Source organism: Drosophila bipectinata, chromosome 2R (genome assembly GCF_030179905.1).
Source record: "Drosophila bipectinata strain 14024-0381.07 chromosome 2R, DbipHiC1v2, whole genome shotgun sequence".
Taxonomy (NCBI): domain Eukaryota; kingdom Metazoa; phylum Arthropoda; class Insecta; order Diptera; family Drosophilidae; genus Drosophila; species Drosophila bipectinata.
In genome coordinates this window covers 4,938,837-4,957,021 of record NC_091737.1, presented here as the reverse complement: position 1 = coordinate 4,957,021, position 18,185 = coordinate 4,938,837, and the positions used below count along the sequence as shown (strand labels likewise).

Below are 18,185 nucleotides of genomic sequence, written 5' to 3'. Positions count from 1 at the left end.
GGGAAAGACGGTACCAAAAAAGACGGAAAGAACAGGTACAGAGCGAGGGAGGGAGGGAGGGAGGGAGTAAGGTCGCGTGTAGAAAAATTCATGTTGCATACAACAGAAACCGCTGCGCTAAAGGTGCATTGTACATAAACATTGTTATTTATTGTAAACTATTATTCTTTGTGCTTTATCCCATGCTCCGTCTCGCTCTCGCTCAGCAGCGCTTTCGAATTATGTTGTCTCTATTCGCCGGGATCTTTATGGTTCATTTCCTGAAACTCATAGTTTTCGTAAATAGCGAAATGCATTTATTGTGTGAGCCGCTAGTGTTCTCGCTCTTGTTCTTTTGGAATGCATAGTTGTGAGTCCCACATGAACTTGGAGCTTGACCATAGCACGAAATGCGTGCAAGTTAAATTGTTTGTAGTTCGGTGAATTAAAAAAATGTAAATTTAATTTTTTAATTATACAACTTGGTGTTAAACCTTTATATATTAAACGTAATTATTACAAGACACTTTTGATTTATCTTAAATATTTTTTGTCAACCGTTCGCGGTCTCGGTCAAAAAGGGACTGCCTTCTTAATTCTAAATCTGATCCAAAGAACCTCGGCCATCAGTTGTGTTTAGATTAGAGGCTTAAGATAAAAATGTCGCATCTTATTGTGAAATTCGATTAAGCTGATCGATGCAATTTGGTGGGTACTTGAAACGCAAAAGGCGTAATTGATTGGGCTTCGGAGGGAAGCTGATGTTTATATTTGATTTTGATTTGTTTATGGGGAACCGAGATCGGACCTCAGAGCCAAAGACAAAGCCGAAGGCAAATGCAGAGTTTGAAAATATTGTTTATAAAATTCATAAGTGGAAAGCCATAAGTGGCCTGGATTTATGGGTTGGATAATTGAGCCAAAGTCAAAGCCAAAGGCAAATGCAGAGATTGAAAATATTGTTTATAAAAGCCATAAGTGGCCTGTATTTACGGGTTGGATAACTTGCATATTTAACCTAAAATAAAATTGATTGATCTTTTTTTTTTTTTTTTTAATTTTTGTTTTAAATTTTAAATATTGATATACGTAGAGCCCGCATAGATTATTTAGACTGTTGTGATACGAGGAGCTGAATCACAATGTTCTGGTTTTGAACAAGTGTTTGCATGGTCGCATAAATGACATAAGCTCCATCATACTTTGTTGGAGGGTAAGCATCATAGTTACCGTTTTGCTGTGTCGCTGTTCTGGGGTCTTTTAAGCGCTTTGCGAGTTAGGCTGAATTGGAATTTAGAGCAATTAGGAATCGTAGAGGCTTTTTATTTTTATTTACAATGTTAATAAAATTCTTGGCGGCAATTCCCTTTTCTTTAAGGGCGGTTTTTATTTCCGCGGCGGTAACATCGAGTTCGATTCCTTTCACTATCACTTGTAGGCTCATACTGCTTTTCAGCTGGTACGTGTAATAGTTTTTCTGAGCACTGTCTAGATAATTGGACACAATTCGGAAGTGCTCTTCAGTCTTTGTTTGCACCTTTCATGAATGTTCCCTTTGATAAGCGGGACAACATGAAAGTTGTCACCGTTCCCGATCAACGCCGCAATTCGGTTGACCACGGCACTCGAGCTTTTCTCCCTCATATAGATTGGAGGGGGCTTGGGTTTTTTTGCGGTGTCTTGGGCTGGTTGGTTTTTCTCAACCTCCGCCAGTAGGGAAAATCTGTTACTAGTGTTTCTGCCTGGTTCTTCGTCGATCTTCAGGACGCGGTTAATTTTTGTTTTATTGCCTGCCAGATAGCTCTGCGGGCTAAGCTTGCGCTTAATTTGGATGTAGCGGTCCATTCCAGTATGTGTGGCCGGGGCCGCTTTGGCATTTTCCGAAGTTGTTATTTTTGTACTCGCTGTAGTCGTTGAAGTCGCGGTATTTTGAATTGTAGTGGTTGTTGCTTCCGATATGGGAGGGGGGTTCTACACTGCGAACTCCATGACGCGGGAGTCGGCGTGAGCAGAGCGGGTCGGCATGACCGTGCCCTTTGGGTTTCAGCGGTCAGTAGAGCCGGGTGGCTCTTAATCGCCGATTTTTCCAATTCGGTATCGCGGGTTAAAGATTAAGAGTAGAAGCCGTTTCTCTGGTTCACGGAACTTTCTTTGGCTCACTTTGTTCAATGAGCTCATTGCGTGGCACATATTTATTTAAAACATTGCAGTAGTTTTGGTTTAGCACATCACAACTGTTATAAAAAGCTTGTCTATTGCTCTTCATACATTGTGGTTCAGCCACTTTTCGCTTATATTGGGTTGCCCCAGTTTTTTTTTTGTTTGGTTAACTGTTTTACGTTGCAGTTTTCCCGGAGCTCGGGCAAAGCACGTCCGCTCAGTTCGGTAGTTCGATAATATATTGATCTTGAACTGTCGAATTTTTATTTATTGAATAAGTCGGGGCTGTAAAAACCGATTGGCTGCTAAAAATTCGTGACGCCGACGTTACCGTTTGCAGTTGTAAGTGCTTGCATTCTCGTTTGTATTTGGTGAAATTATTTTGATTTAAACTAAAGACACAATACTCGTTTTACTCGTTTGGCGGCGCATTCTTTTTTGCTGGAAAGTGAGGGCCAATTATTCTTTTTTATTTATTTTTTAACAAGTTAAATTTTTTATTTTTGCCGGAATCGTTCAGGACCATTTGAATATAACCGGGCGCTTAGAAGATTGGGTGAGTATGGTACATATGGAATATGGGCCTAGAGATACACAATAATTTACAATTATTTTCATTTGCTTACAATATTAGTGTACAATACGGGAAGACAGATCGCTTTAAACGTCTAAGAATTTGCGGGTCGGCCAGCCTGCAAGCCAGTGGATTTGGGTGACTCGTTAGCCTATCCGAGTACCATCGGCTGTATTTATTTAGGAGGTCGCCCACCGGAACAAGGCGTAGATCGTTTTGAATGGCCTGGTTTGTCACATACCAGAGAAGTCCGGATGCCCGTCGAGCAGCACGTGCCTGCCCTACCCTCAGCCTGTTTAGCTTGGTGCTTGGATGCGGTGCCCCATACTTCGATCGCATACGTCCAGGTTGGCTTGAGGATTGCTTTGAGTAGCAAAACTTGCTTTGAGCGCCGTGTTGTGGGTGTTCCATATGAGCCTGTGATCTAAGTGAATTCCCAAGTAACAGTGAGTGGTGGCGTTTTTAATGGTGTCTCCATTGAACGTATGCACGATGGCGATCAAAAGTCTTAAAGAAAAAGTGACGCATGCCGACTTGCTGCTATTTATGGCTATGTTTCATCGCTTGGTCCAGCGCTCCATCGCACTCAGCCAGTCCTGAACAGCAGCCGAGGCTGTCAGCTGAGACGAGTGGGATGCATGCAAGGGCGTATCGTCAGCGTAAATAGCCAGAAGCATACGAGCGTCTGTGGTGAGCGACGAAACTGGCCTGTCACTTGTGTACATCGTGTATGATGTACCGTGTACCTGGAGCGCCAAAAGTACGGCAAGGTTGAGCTAGCCTTGGAGGATCAGTTCACCTCTGGACGTATCCTGGCTTGCATTTCCTCCCGCCCTGGACAGTGCGGTCGCTCTGATGGCTACATTCTGGAAATAGGAACGGACCAAGTTCATTCCTTGGGGCACTTCTGCGTGAGTGTGTGCTAGCTGGAACGTGAGTCCCTTACTGCTACAACAAAGGTTCGATCGGCAATGAAACCCCTGAGGATGGCGAAATAGGGTGCAGGGAGAAGTTCCTTGATTTTGTAAAGAAGGCTGTCGTGCCACACCGTATAAAAGACTTGTTTTACATCGAGGAAGAAGCCTAGATTCGTTGACCAGGCGATGGACTTGTTCTGGGCAGCCATGGGATTTTCTGAAACCGAACTGGTGTTGAGGAATATGGCCTTCTACTTGTGGTAGTTCCAACAGTCGACTGAGTAAATCCGTTCAAACACTTTCGTGAAAGTGGATAGCAGGCTGATTGGGCGGTAGGAATCGATTTGAGATAGTGGCTACTTGGCTTTGGGATCATGATAATCCGGGCTTGTTTCCACTGTCTTGAAAAATTATTCTCTAGCTCTTGATTTATTGTGTATTAATATATATTTTTAAACCCAAGTCAAGTGAGAGGAGACTCAAGCTGCCCTTCAGAGAAATACGATAGAATAATAAGAATAAAACATAGACCAACTAACAAGAGATCGTGTAATTAATGGTAATTAACATGGTAATTAACACCCTTATCGACGGTGTATCAATGATTATCCTCTGTGTGGGGCGATTAAGACATATTCGCCTGTCCGCGATGTAATGCCTTATCATTTAAAGACCAATCACTTTGCTTGTGGATGCAACTCGCCACTCTTCCGACTTTATCGTCGTAGGCAGGACATTTCTCTTGGTAGTCACGGGGCATCCTCGCCCTTAAAATTCTCTAGAATCGCCCTCTAGATTCAAACGAGCGATCATATTATTATTTCGGACTGGAATATCCATGGAAACATGGCGTTCGCCGATCCCAACTTGAGCTTCAGCGGATCGATTTATTAATTGCTATTAATAGTCTCTTCTTCAATCTTTTATTTGCTGGCCAAGGTGCGACTTGGCCTTTCATTTGTACAGCAAAAAACGCGCCTTGGATGTGTTGTTTCTGGTGGCGTCGGCCGATTTCGAGATGCCACTTAAATCGCTTCTTGTCACTTGTGCCCTTCCAAATCTATTAAATCGTCTGCAAAATTAATTATCTTCTGTGTCGATTCTGAGAATTGGAGACTTGTTTTAAAGCTTTGGTAAAGGCCAGCAAGGAATACCTTAAGGCTCACTGTTAGGCTCACTTCGACAACCATCATGTTTGGCTGGATACAGGTGCATACTCGGTTCGGCTCCCAATAAGGCACATCCTGGGGCTTTTAGGAGAGTCCTATAATCAGGCTGCTAGGCTGAGTGTTTAGGTTAGGTTAGGTTGAGGCGGCGGTGCGGGGCCAGTCACTGACACCCCCATCCACTTGAGCCGCTAGGGCTCCTTGTACCGCGCAGGCAGACGTCCTACTAGGGGACCTCCCCCCTCCTATCTGCTAATGTGCCCAAGATTATGCTATCATTCCTCCGGCAGCTCGAGGTCCCATCCGGATCTACGAATAAAGGCTACGAGTCTGAGTGGGCGATCTCCGCTAGGTCTGTTAGGTCCGTGAGTGCTGCTGCGCCTAAGAATTTGAGTCGGCTGCGCCCCAGCCCCAGCAAAATAACAAAAAAAGGGTGGCTGCTAAATATTTAAAAATGCGAAAAAAAACGATAACGAAAAGAAATGGTCGTGCCTCATCAACGTTATAAATTCGAATGTATTTCTCTCTAATCTTAAGCCTAACTTATCTATTACGGCGAAGCGGGGCGAATTCGCACCAGAGCGAATATGAGCTTTCGCTCCCGCTCCGCCCTAAGCTATCTTAGAGTAAATTTAGAAACTAACCTACAAAATACAATTCAACTATAAACTATAATTAAAATTTTCGACAACTTCAATATAATAGCAAAGCAATTAACACCGGCCCCGTTGAAGGCCTCCATCAGGCTTCAACCAACTGGCAGCCGCGCCAGCCTGTGGACCGCTCTCCTGTATTCCGCCCCAGAGTTAGTTCGGACGACGGCGACCCTGACCCTTACGTCCGCTCCGGCGTGTGTTGTAGGAGCAACACTCGTCCCGTGAGCCAGTGTTGTGGCGGCTGGTGATCCTCTGCGATCAGGACCAGCTCGCCTGTCCGGATGTCGTCCTCCTTGTTCTGCCACTTCGACCGCGCCTGTAGGCCCAAGACGTACTCCCGGAAACATCGCTGCCAAAACATTTGCTTGATTGACGAGACAAGCCGCCATCGCCGCAACCACGTTAGACCCTGCTGGTCCGGGGTCCACGGTGCTGGTGGGGCGATGAGCGGCCCGCCTGTCAACAGGTGCCCGGGATTAAGCGCCTCTCCGTCGCTTGGGTCCTGACTCAAAGCCCCCAGGGGTCGTGAGTTCAGGACGACCTCGACTCCAACGGGGACGGTCTGCAGCTCCTCCGCGGTCAGTCTGGCGTTCCCTACCGCTCGTAGGAGTAGGTGTTTTGCAGACTTCACACCTGCCTCCCATAGTCCGCCCATGTGCGGAGCCCGCGGCGGTATGAACGCAAATACGCATCCGTTTTTTGATGCGTATTGCGTGACCGCGTCGACCTCGTCCTCGATTCTCCGACGAAGGTCTGCGAAGCGGCGACTCGCTCCGACGAAGTTCGTCGCGTTGTCGCAGTGCACGATCTGCGAACATCCTCAGCGCCCAACGAACCTTTGAAAAGCCAATAAAAAGGAATCAGTTGAAAGGTCGGAAACTAAATGAACTGCCTTGGACGCAAAACAAACAAATAAGGCAATGTAGGACTTATAGGGTGGCCTATAATGTCGTATCAATAGGGCCACAAAAATCAACATCACATATGGAGAATTCATATGCGCTGTCGCAAAAGACTCACAAGTGCTCGTGGACCCACATGAAAATTCGACTCGTGCAAGTATCGGACGTAGCTCTGAACAAATTGAGAGCGTTTTGTCAACAATACTGGCAACTTGGCATCGTACGATATAGGAGCATTAGCTAGTCGCCCCCGAACCCGCAACAACGAAAAGGTAAGCCCAGCCTCTGATGATTCGTGTAGAAAGGGATTTAGCTTTTGTAGACTAGGGCTAACACTTAAATTTTTCCGGATCTTTTCTATTTCATCTTGATACTCGTGCTCTTGGACTATATCGACTATTTTCTTAAAGGCTTTATTATATTCGACAGGTGAGGGAACAATATCAGAATTCACTACTAATTTCTTTGATTTCCTTATAAAGCGGAACATATAAACGAACACTCGCAGCAGTTTTAGGTGAGAGAAATAACCTTCTATCACTTCCAATAAATCTGAGGTAGATACGATTGTGGTTAATCCGACCGCATTCTTTTTCGCCTCCATCTGTAGAAGTTCTGGTGACGGATCAAACCGGGGGCTCGTCGCCCACTTATCTTCCGGTTCCTTTAAAAACGATGGACCTGTAAACCAGATCGATTCTACAGTCTCCTTTACGTCTCCACCTCTGGACACTATATCTGCCAGGTTCTGTTTAGTTGGTACATGCCGCCACGTGCTATCATCTGACCACTCTTGAATTTCAGCTACTCTATTCGATACGAACGTTGACAACGACGATGGATGGGGATCCAATGAAGAGTTACTTCTGAATCCGACCAAAATACACTTCGTTCGATCGGAACTTTTATTAGAGGCTTTATCTTGCGGCAGAGATCTTCGAGAAGGTGAGCGGCACATAACTCAAGACGGGGGAGCGTCTTTGTCTTGAGCGGCGCTACTTTGGACTTTGCCGTCAACAATGAAACTTTAATACCTTCTGCAGATTTGCAACGAATATAGACGCAGGCTCCATAGGCTCTCATCGACGAATCTCGGAATTGAGATTTCCTCTAATTGCGGCAAGGCAAATTGTATTTTGTTCCACGCTGTTTCTAAGTGCAGTGGAATTGACTCATCCCAATCTAGCTTATTTAGTCAAAGTTCCTGCAATAGGATCTTTCCTTTTATAAGTATAGGGCTTAATAGGCCAAGGGGGTCAAACAACTTCGATGTCACCGAAAGGATGTTCCGCTTGGTCGCCCTTTGACCCATGACTGAAGCATCAATTTCAAATTTAAATACATCTTCCTTAGGAACCCATGCGATTACTAATGCTTTAGTCAGTTCTGAGTCCGAGAGTGTTATTAGCTTAACCGTGCTCTCGGATGCAGTAACTTCAGGCGAATTTGAAAACCACTTGCTCAATTCAAACCCAACGTTTTGAAGAACCTGAGTTACTTCAGACTTAATTGTCTTTAGCTCCTCAATGCAACCAGCACCCGTTAACATGTCGTCGACGTATAAGTCGGACCCAATAACTTCGGCAGCTCGAGGGAATGTATTTTTCACAGATTCACTCAACCTCTTCAAACACCTTATGGCCAGGAATGGGGCTGGCGCAGTGCCATATGTAACGGTGTTGAGCTTGCACAGTTTCAAGGACTCTGATGGGTCTTTTCTCCACACTATCAACTGGTATCGCCTATCGGCTTCATTTACCATTACTTGGCGATACATTTTTTTATGTCGGCTATCAGAGCGAATCTGTTCAGCCGGAACCTAAGAAGAATCTTTTGAATCAGTGTGTATCTTTTGATACACACTCTTTTGATACAATCAGAACCAGTGTGTATCTTTTGAATACAACTCTTCCTGGATGGTAGGACCAACCATCAACAGATCGTTAAGAAACTTATGTGTTGATGTCTTACAAGACGCATCAAACACGACTCGTAATTTGGTCGATGTGCTTTGAGGCCGTAAGACACACTGATGGGGTATGACGAAGTGTGGAGTAGCAAGAACATCATTGCTTGTAGGGGACATATGACCTAAGGATTCGTATTCTTCCATAAATTCCACGTACATTTTCTTTAAATTCGGATCTCGAGATAATCTTCTCTCGAGCGACAAAAAACGGCGTTTGGCTACCTCGAACGAGTTTCCTAAAACGCTTGGATCCGATTTAAATGGAAGCCTGACTTCAAACCGACCTGAAGGCAGTACAACAGTATTTTTCTGATAATGTTCCTAACATAACTCTTGTTCAGGTGACAAAAGCTTTTTGGAAGTTGGTACTTCTTCCAACGACCAGAATTTTTTCAAATTGCCATCTATTGACTCGAGTAATTCTTCTTGGCAATTCAGGCTAAAGACAGGCTGTTGAGGAGTTGAGGTATTTGCCTTATATTTTCCCGATACTATCCATCCAAGGAGAGTTTTTTGGAGTATGGGATGGTTTGGCCCTTGTTTTATTTGGCCAACGGACAACAATTCGAAAAATGACTCAGCTCCAATTAACATGTCTATCCGCTGAGGTCTGTAGAAATATGGGTCTGCTAGCGGCAAGTTCTTTGGTAGGTCCCAATCTTTCACGTTCACTGACTGGTCAGGGTGATAACCCGAGATAGTTCTCAAAATCCAAAAGTCGAACGGAAACTCACTACCATTTATCGTTGACTTCACCACAGTGTGTACCTTTTTCTTAACCTGGGAATTAGCTTGACCAATTCCAAGCAGGTTGATACACGATTTCTTCCTACGGATCTGTAAGCGTTGAGCAAGTTCTTCAGTAATGAAGTTCATTTGTGACCCAGAGTCAAGTAGTGCTCGGACCAATATATGCTCGCCATTTTTAGTTCTAACGCTTACGATCGACGTCGCTAACAAAACCCTTTCTAGAGATGACGCATGCAAAGCATGTGACGTAGAAGGGCCATCAAGATGTAGCGCTGGAGGAGGATGTTCATTTGGTGGTGGTAACGCCAAGTTATTTTCGGTCACAGTAAATCGGTGCAGAAGTTTGTGGTGCGATCTTGCACAAATTTGACACCTAGTCGATTTACACTTCGCAACCGTGTGACCTTTTCGCAGACAATTTAAACATAATGAGGCTGACTTGACAAACTCAAACCGTTGCATTACAGCAAGGCGAGCGAACGGACTACACTGGGCAAGACTATGGTCTTGTGCGTTGCAATAACTGCAAGCTTGTTTATTGGAAGCGGAGCAAGCCAACGAACTCTTATTGTGCTGCTTCCCGAACCCAATTTTCTCCTGTTTTGGCTTGCCAGTCTTTTCAGCGGACACAGCGGCAATTCCTCATAATCCAGTGACTCTTCCCATTTTTCTCGATGAGACCTCTCAACGACGACGCAGACGGCTGGAAAACTTTCGGAAGGGTGAATAATTTGCTTATTTGGTTCGCAAAGATGAGACATTTGTTATCGTAAACTCTTTTTGGACTAGCAATAGCTTTGTCATAATTACTCTCGGTGACTTGGAATGCCTTGATAGTTCCTAAGGCTTCACCAGAGAGGCAAGAAATTAAATGGTTAAATTTCTCGATAACAGGAATGTTCACATCCTTGGCTACTAATGTCTCAAAGAGACTCATGAAATTTTTAAACTCCGAATAGTTTCCACTGAATTTTGGCAATGCCAAACTGGGAAGTCGAGCTCGAGTTGGGGCTGCAGAAATTGCAGTAGCTGGTGGGGACTCTTCAGCTAACGTGAAGGCATTTAATAATGACATCACCCTTGCCTTAGTTGTTATTTCTAATTCTTCCAACTCGGCTCCAAATTCATCTTCCTCATCTAATTGCTCGATCTGGTCATGAAACTCATTTGCCTTAAATATTGTCTCATTTAAAACCTGAAGCCTGCACTCTAGCTCGGTCTTCACTAAAGGAACTGACCCAGCTTCGAAACGATCCTCTAACCGGCGAATGCTTTTTACCCTGACATTTAATCTTCTTAATTCATCAAGAGTCGGGGATTTTAGTTTTTGTTTATTACTTTCCATTTTAAAATTTATTTATTTTTTAATAAACAGACGACGATAAAAAATTTAAAATTTTTTGTTTTTTTATTTTAAATAAAAATTTTTTAATTTATTTGTTAATTAGTAAAAATAAAAATTGTTGACTAATATAAAAATTTTTTATTTAATTAATAAATTAAATTCAGAAACGAAAACAAACGAAAAAAGATATTTAATTTCATTTTTAGCGAAAACGAAAAATAATTAATTAATATGGCGAAAAAGATGAAATAATTAATTAATTAATTAATTGATAGTCGAATAATGTTGATAGTCGAGGCACTGAGTATCCAAAAAAATAGTTGGTTGCCAATGACACCGAAAAAGGTGTATACCCCACAATTATAGGGTAGCGCGTCACTTGGCGTTCCGGTAAAATAAAATGCGCCAAACTAATGCATATACATACAAGCATATATAGCAGCGGACAACGGTTGGAGCGAAAACGAAAATTTTACCGCTGCATATATTTGTATGTACGCCAAATTATTTATGCACGTAAATATTTATTATATTTGTACATATATTTGTATATAAATAAATGTTTGGCTGCACTAAATTTAACTATTTTGTTTGGCGAAAAACGAACGAGGGGTAAAGGGGGGGCGACAGTGATGTGGATATGTATTTATGTTTTTTTCTTTTTTTTTCAATTTTAGCCACAGGCAGTTTGTTAATAAATTTAACTAAACTATTCAAATTTCTAGCTCTACTAATTTCAAGTACGAATTGAAAGGAGGGTGCAATATTCCAGCACAAGACGAAGATTTAATTTGTCTTTTCTCAACTTTCAATTTTTTGCACAAATTCCTGCGGTTCTTTCCCGCTGTCACTTTCCTTGTGCAGTCAATGCAGGTGCACGGCATGGAGGTAGATGGGGTTTCTTGTGGCGAAGATCCTGCGGTGATGATCCTGGATTTCTTCTTGAGGCGGTTTCACGACGCGGTGAATTTTTTTTTTTTATTCTGCACTTCACAGACGCATCGCGAGCAGCTCTTTAAATTGTAGTTATTTTTTGTGTGTAATAACACAGTGTCACTGTCACTTTGTTTATTTTTTAAATATTTTTCACTACTGTCCACCCGGGTGCTCCAAAATGTTTAACGAGATTGATTTATCTCACACTTGCAAAATAACAAAAAAAGGGTGGCTGCTAAATATTTAAAAATAAGAAAAAACAATAACGAAAAGAAATGGTCGTGCCTCATCAACGTTATAAATTCGAATGTATTTCTCTCTAATCTTAAGCCTAACTTATCTATTACGGCGAAGCGGGGCGAATGCGCACCAGAGCAAACTTGTGCGAATTATGAGCTTTCAAATAATATGAGCTTTCAATATAATATGTCAAATATGAGCTTTCGCTCCCGCTCCGCCCTAAGCTATCTTAGAGTAAATTTAGAAACTAACAACTACAAAATACAATTCAACTATAAACTATAATTAAAAGTTTCGACAACTTCAATATAATAGCAAAGCAATTAACAGTCATAATGTGGCACCGCTTATCTATGCCGCGTGCGCTCCTGTTAACCAGTGTCCCGTGATGGCCTTGATTGCCAGACTGCAGTCCTGCCTATTGAGGGCGATAAGCATCATTGATCTCTGCCTAGAGCGGATAGCCCATATCATGCGTGAATTCCTGCAGTTTTGGAGATTTCTCCATTTCCTCAGTGATGCGCGGTCAATGTGATCCCTGCATTTTAGCCTACTCGTAGCTAAAGGAATGCCTACTGGTTCCTCCTCCGGGAGGAGAGGATTGGTATTACTTGTCTGTCAGCGGCGCAATTTCCCTCGTGGTCCCTATTTCCGGGCTCCCATATGAGTTTAATGTCATACTGCTCTGCCATCTCGTTAAGAGATCTGCAACAGTCATTCACAGTCCTGGAGTTGGATGAGAATCCTTCAAAAGCATTGAGTGCCGCTTGACTGTCTGAGAAGATACAGATTCCCCGATAGCTATTACTTCTGCTTGGAACACACTACAGTGGTCGGGGAGTCTGAAGGACTCATTTAGACACAGCCGTTCGCAATATAAACCGCCTCCCCCCTGGATTCAATTTTAAACCGTCTGTGTAAATATGAAGGGAACCGGCTGGTCCCGGGATTTGTGTGGTCCATTCCTGCCTTGTTGGAATGGATACCTTATATTTCAAGGCTTGTGATGATCCTTTTTCATAGTCGGTCCTTTTCCATATGCCCGTCTCGCGTAGCCTAACTGCCGATAGCGTGGCTATCTTGGCCTCCATTATCTCTACAGGTAATAGGTCGAGTATGAAGTCTAGGGCGTCGGTTGGTGTGGTACGTAGGTTGCCTTGTGTAGAGGACAAGCTTGGGTTTGGATGGGTTTGCACCTAGTCCATTCCTATCTGCCCATGTTGAGAGGACCCTAAGTTTGTCCGTCATCCTCAATAACTTTGCAACCACCACCTTCTAGGGATTAACCGCCACGTGCCTCCTTGCGAAGTGCCTCTTCTGACGTATCTATGAATAGATTCTCCTCCTAGTGACGCCTCAACAGTCTTGTTTACCAGGATCTGCTTTATGGATCCGTACCAGGATTTGTACGGATTGCCGTCTCCGTGGATCGGCCCTTCTTATTAGAGTTGGGCGCGTCATATTAATTCTCGTGTCACATCGTGAACACGACTCAACACGCGTGTTCGTGTTGCACGCAATCGAATTTCGCGTGTTCAAAAAAAAATTGAATTATGTTTTCCTTATTGGCAACATCTCTTGACTGAACTATTTTTAGTATATTTCCTCAGCAAGAATTGGCAACACTGTAGAACACATACGATCACTGGATGCTAGAAAAAAAAAATGGAGAGACACATTCAAATTCAAGAAGCGATTGCCAAGGAGACGAAAAATACAGATTAATTAACAATGCGAAAGCCAAAAGTCTTATTTGGCAGCAGTGACGGCAAATGTACAGTGTTCAAGCATTGAACACTATTTTGTATAGAAATTCTTAAGTTAGAGTTTCAAGGGATCGGACCCATGAAATAAGAGACAAACAGCATGGTCTAAAACCGATCCCCTGCAGCCTATCATAAATAACACAAACATAAACGCATCCGCTTATCGCACTTGAGAAAGGGTCGCATAGCATGTCAACGTGCAGTGCGTTGATAAGTAGTTTTTAATAGTTTTAAGATTTTCATGTATCTTACTTATAAAAGAACTTTACCAAATAAAATCAGTTTTGAAACGGAACTCATTGGAGTAACCCTATTTATTTAGGGCTCCTCTTAACATACAGTGACGAGTTTATTTGTGTAAATATGAGTGTTAAATTAGTGGTACTCAAGCTGATAACTCGCTGTTTTTGTATCATCGGATCAATGTTTTTTTATTTGTGTGTATTGTGGAAAAGAGCTTGCTTTCCTATACTGGGCTTGGGCATCAGTGTATTAAATATTAATTAATATGTGTATATATGTAACTAGCAGTACCCTGCCACGTTTTGCTGTGGCATATTGTGGTTGCACGCATAAGAAATAAGTCAAACAAAAAAGAATAATTTTCAAATTATATTAATTCTGTAAAACTTGTGGGTATACAATATTCTTTTTTTACTCCATTCTCCGCGTAAATATAAAGATTATTTGGTTTTCCGACACGGGAACACGCAACATATAATTGTCCGTGTGAAAAACAATCTTCATCCAAATCCAAACCACAAAACTCCAGAGATTGACCTTGAGTTTTATTTATGGTCGTTGCGAACGCCAAACGAATGTATTAGTCGGGAACATAGAAATCCTAGGAATGAGGACATCTTCACCTTTAAAAGGACCACTTATGATCGTTGCTTCTACAACGTTGTTCATCAATTTCTTGACTGCGAGTTGCGTACCGTTGCAGAGTTTCGGCTGATTCATATTCCGGAGCATGATAATCAGCACACCTATTTTTAATTTCAATATGTGTGATTAAGGCAGATTAAGTGAGTGTAGAAACTCCGTAGGGTAATTAACTGCTTAACTTCCTATGCTCGAGGATATCGCTTGGAACACTTCCCGTCTACCATGCATGGTGAACTTGGGTTGAGGGTACCACATGGGCCATGGATCATGTTTTTGATGACAACTGCATGCAAATCCGTATCAACCTCGGCCCGTGGAATCTCAGCGCATATCACATCGTCGATTTCGTCTGGAGTAATTTTATCATACAGCCAGATCAGTATGTGCCGTAGATGTCGTATGTCGTAGATGTATGTATGTATGTCGTTTCGTAGATGGAGAACAATATCTCGAGGTTGGAACTGATCCCTGACTATGACAATTGCCACTTCGTCTATAGTTGGAGCATTATATCTCCTGATATGTTCTCCAGCAGGCGTTTTGTCTGCATGAATGAAAATTTTATGGGTATCCGAAGGCATCATATCGATTGCTGTTTTGAACAACGGCTTCTTCATGGAGGTATTGATTCCATAACGTGCATCGACTTCAGCTCCATCATCACCAATGAAGCTCTAATGAAGTTTTGTTTAGGCGAAGGATTTCAGGAGTATGCTCAAGCCCTTATAAATCTTGGAGCTGCATATGGCGTTCAATAATTATTATATTATAATATAAGGATGTATCCGTATGGAGAAAAACTCTTACTTACTCCGTCATGATAAAGGAATACGAGCCTATACATAAGGAGCTTATAGAACAACATTTAGCCTTCACAACGGATATGTGGACCGACTCGTACACGCGGCAGAGTTTTGTAAGCTTACGCGCTCATTATATGTGTGCTGAATTTAAGTTAAATGTTAAAATATTAGGTGTTAAAGAATTCGAGGCAGAGAAAAAAACCTGAGCTAATATTTTATTGCATGTAACCTACATTTTAAAATAATTTAACATCGACAATAAGTTGATAAACTCTGTAATTGTCACCGACAACGGAGCAAATGTTGTTTCGGCTTTTAATAATTTGAAGAGACTATCGTGCGCATGCCACAATTTAAATCTTTTAATGACCGATGTCCCCGAAAGGGATCAAATTTATGAAATTAGGAAGCTTATTGATGCGTCGAATTAGTTAAATATTCTTATTCGAATTAGTAAAATATCTTTTAAGTAAAAAAAATTAATCGAATCGAATTGCTGATATTAACTTTGAAATTATAAATCAAGTTCTAGAATTCTTAAAGCGTTTCAAAGAATGTTCTGAAAAATTTAGTTCCGAAAAAGAACCCACCATACATATTTATGTTCTTTGGTACAACAAATTAAAATCACACTGTAATCAAAAAATGTTAGATTAATTTGTTATATCTTAACTTAAAACTAATAGTCTTTTACAACTTGATAAGCGTCTAAAGCCAACCAACCTGCATTACGTCGGTCTTTTTTTAAACCCGCCGTTTAGGCAGCTTAATTTTTTAACAGAATCTGAAAGAAGTGACACTTTTGCTACGATTAAATTCATATTATCTAAATTCAAAATACTAGTCCTGAGAAAAGCGTATCGGCTAATGAAGCCCAGGATTTTTGAATTTAGAGATGAAACCAATGCTAAAAAGGTTAAATTAGTGCGCAGCGCTGTCGACATTGAAATAGATAACTATTACAAATGCGGCAAAAAAAATTAAAACAATGTTTTAGAGTTTCGGATATATGCTAATACCCTTAAGTGTCTTCAAAAACTAGCAAAGCAAATTTTAGCTATACCAATTAGCTCTGCTACGAGCGAAAGAATGTTATCAACGTCTGGCATGGTTCTGTGCAAGCGTAGAACAAGATTGCTCAGCAGTAATTTGGTTAAACTGGTATTTTTATTCAAAAATATGAATTAATTTTAATGTTTTTTTATGTTGATTTTTCGACATGAGCGTTTACCTTTACTGTAATAAAAAGTGAATAAAGGTAAACGGGAATAAATAAAGGAATAAACCTCCCCCATTAAGTTTAATAAGAAATTTAGCGACTTTTTATTTATCTGGGCTCCACCAAAAGTTATTGTTAAAAAAAAGCTCACTGACCTAATATAATCATTAAATTGTAATGTAATATTTTTTTTTTTTTTTTTTTTTTTTTGTAATAGCAGGGTAATGTTTATTTAAAACTGTCCATTAGGGACAACCATTAAATTTTATCACGTAAACTTCACGTATAGATATTTCTAAATATTAATATGGTAGAAAAAAAAAATTAGAGTAGTAAGGGGAGGTCCAGCGGGTGTGTCCTTTTAAGTCTTCTGGGTTGCTCGCTGCTGTCCAGCAGGGAGCTGGCCAACCGGTTCGGGTGATTATGAAGCCTCTGCATGTAACGTGCGCTGCTTCTTTGTATCTCGTCCTTGACCCAAGGAAAATTTAGAACCTCGTGGATGGTGCGATTGTCATGATAGACGTGGGCCCCAGTGGTGATTCGAAGGGCTATATTTTCGAAAGCTTGCATAGTTCGGACATTCGTCTTGCTCGCAGTGCCCCAGAGCTGTATGCCGTACGTCCAGATAGGGCGTATTATTGCCTTGTAAATGAGGAGTTTCGTGGAAGTTCTCAGCTTCGATCTCCTACCCATAAGCCAGTAGAAGGATCGAAGTCTTTGATTAGCCTGTTTCCTCTTCTTAATCAGATGGGGCTTCCAGGTGAGCCTCCTGTCTAGGATGAATCCCAGGTACCTGGGATTGTCTACCTGTGGGATTGGAGAGCCGTTAAGGTTAACTGGAGGGCAGTTGCCTTTGCAGAGAGAAAATGTGGAGGCAGTGGACTTCTCATTATTGACGGCAATGTTCCATCGCTTTTGCCAGTCGCTGAGCAAGTCAAGCTGCAATTGCATCGTTTCGTCTGCCCCCAATGCGCTATCGGCGGTGGTAAGGAAGGCGGTGTCGTCTGCATAGGTTGCTGCGAGCAGGTCAGGCCTCTGAAGAACAGGGAGGTCGGCCGTGTAAGCATTGTACATCAACGGGCCAAGAACGCTGCCTTGGGGTACACCAGCGTGAGCTTCTCTAATACCGGAGATGGCCTCGCCACATCTAACAGCAAATTTACGGTCTTCCAAGAACGACTTTAGGAACTGGAAGTATGGTCGGGGTAGGCCAGTCTTTAATTTATATAGAAGACCGGGATGCCAGACTCGGTCAAACGCCTGCTTCACGTCCAGCATGACGGCCATGCAGTACTTCTTGGTTTCAAACGCGTCCAGGATGCACTGCACTACCCGATGGCACTGCTCTGGCGTACCGTGTCGCCGCCTGAAGCCAAACTGGTGGTCAGGGATCAGTCCAGCTTCGTCAAATACTGGCAGTGCTCTGCTTAAAAACACTCGTTCAAGTATTTTGGAGAGCATTGGTAACAAACTTATTGGTCGGTAGGACGAAAGGTTTGCTTCGGGTTTCCCGGGCTTAGGTATCATAGTTACCTGGGCACGTTTCCATGTGGACGGGAAGTACCCTATCTCCAAGCATCTATTATAGATCCTCGTAATTAGCTGAATGCTTAGAGGTGGTAACATTTTTAGTGCAGTTGCATTGATACCATCATCACCATACCATGTTGTTGCTCATGATGGTTATGAGCTCAGCTGTTTCCCCTGGAAGGCTCGACTAGCAGTCGCAGCGATCGAAAGGCGTAAAGACGGCCCTCTTGGACGGTTGGAGGGCCACGGTTGGAACTCTTCTACAACAGTGTCGATGTCAAACGGGGAGTCAAGTGTCGGCCTGGGGTCGGTAACGTTGTTCAGATATGATTGGTACTTGTCAACGTCTGTTGTCTTGTAGATCAGTTTTTGCGGGCTGACCTGA

The 18,185-nt window shown here is 42.4% G+C and overlaps 1 protein-coding gene across 14 annotated transcripts in view; it reads left to right on the top strand.

The window, feature by feature from the left end:
* The window catches only part of LOC108124158 (transcriptional regulator ATRX homolog), a 289,518-nt gene that overhangs the window by 71,912 nt on the left and 199,421 nt on the right, over positions 1 to 18,185 (top strand). The window lies entirely within an intron of this gene.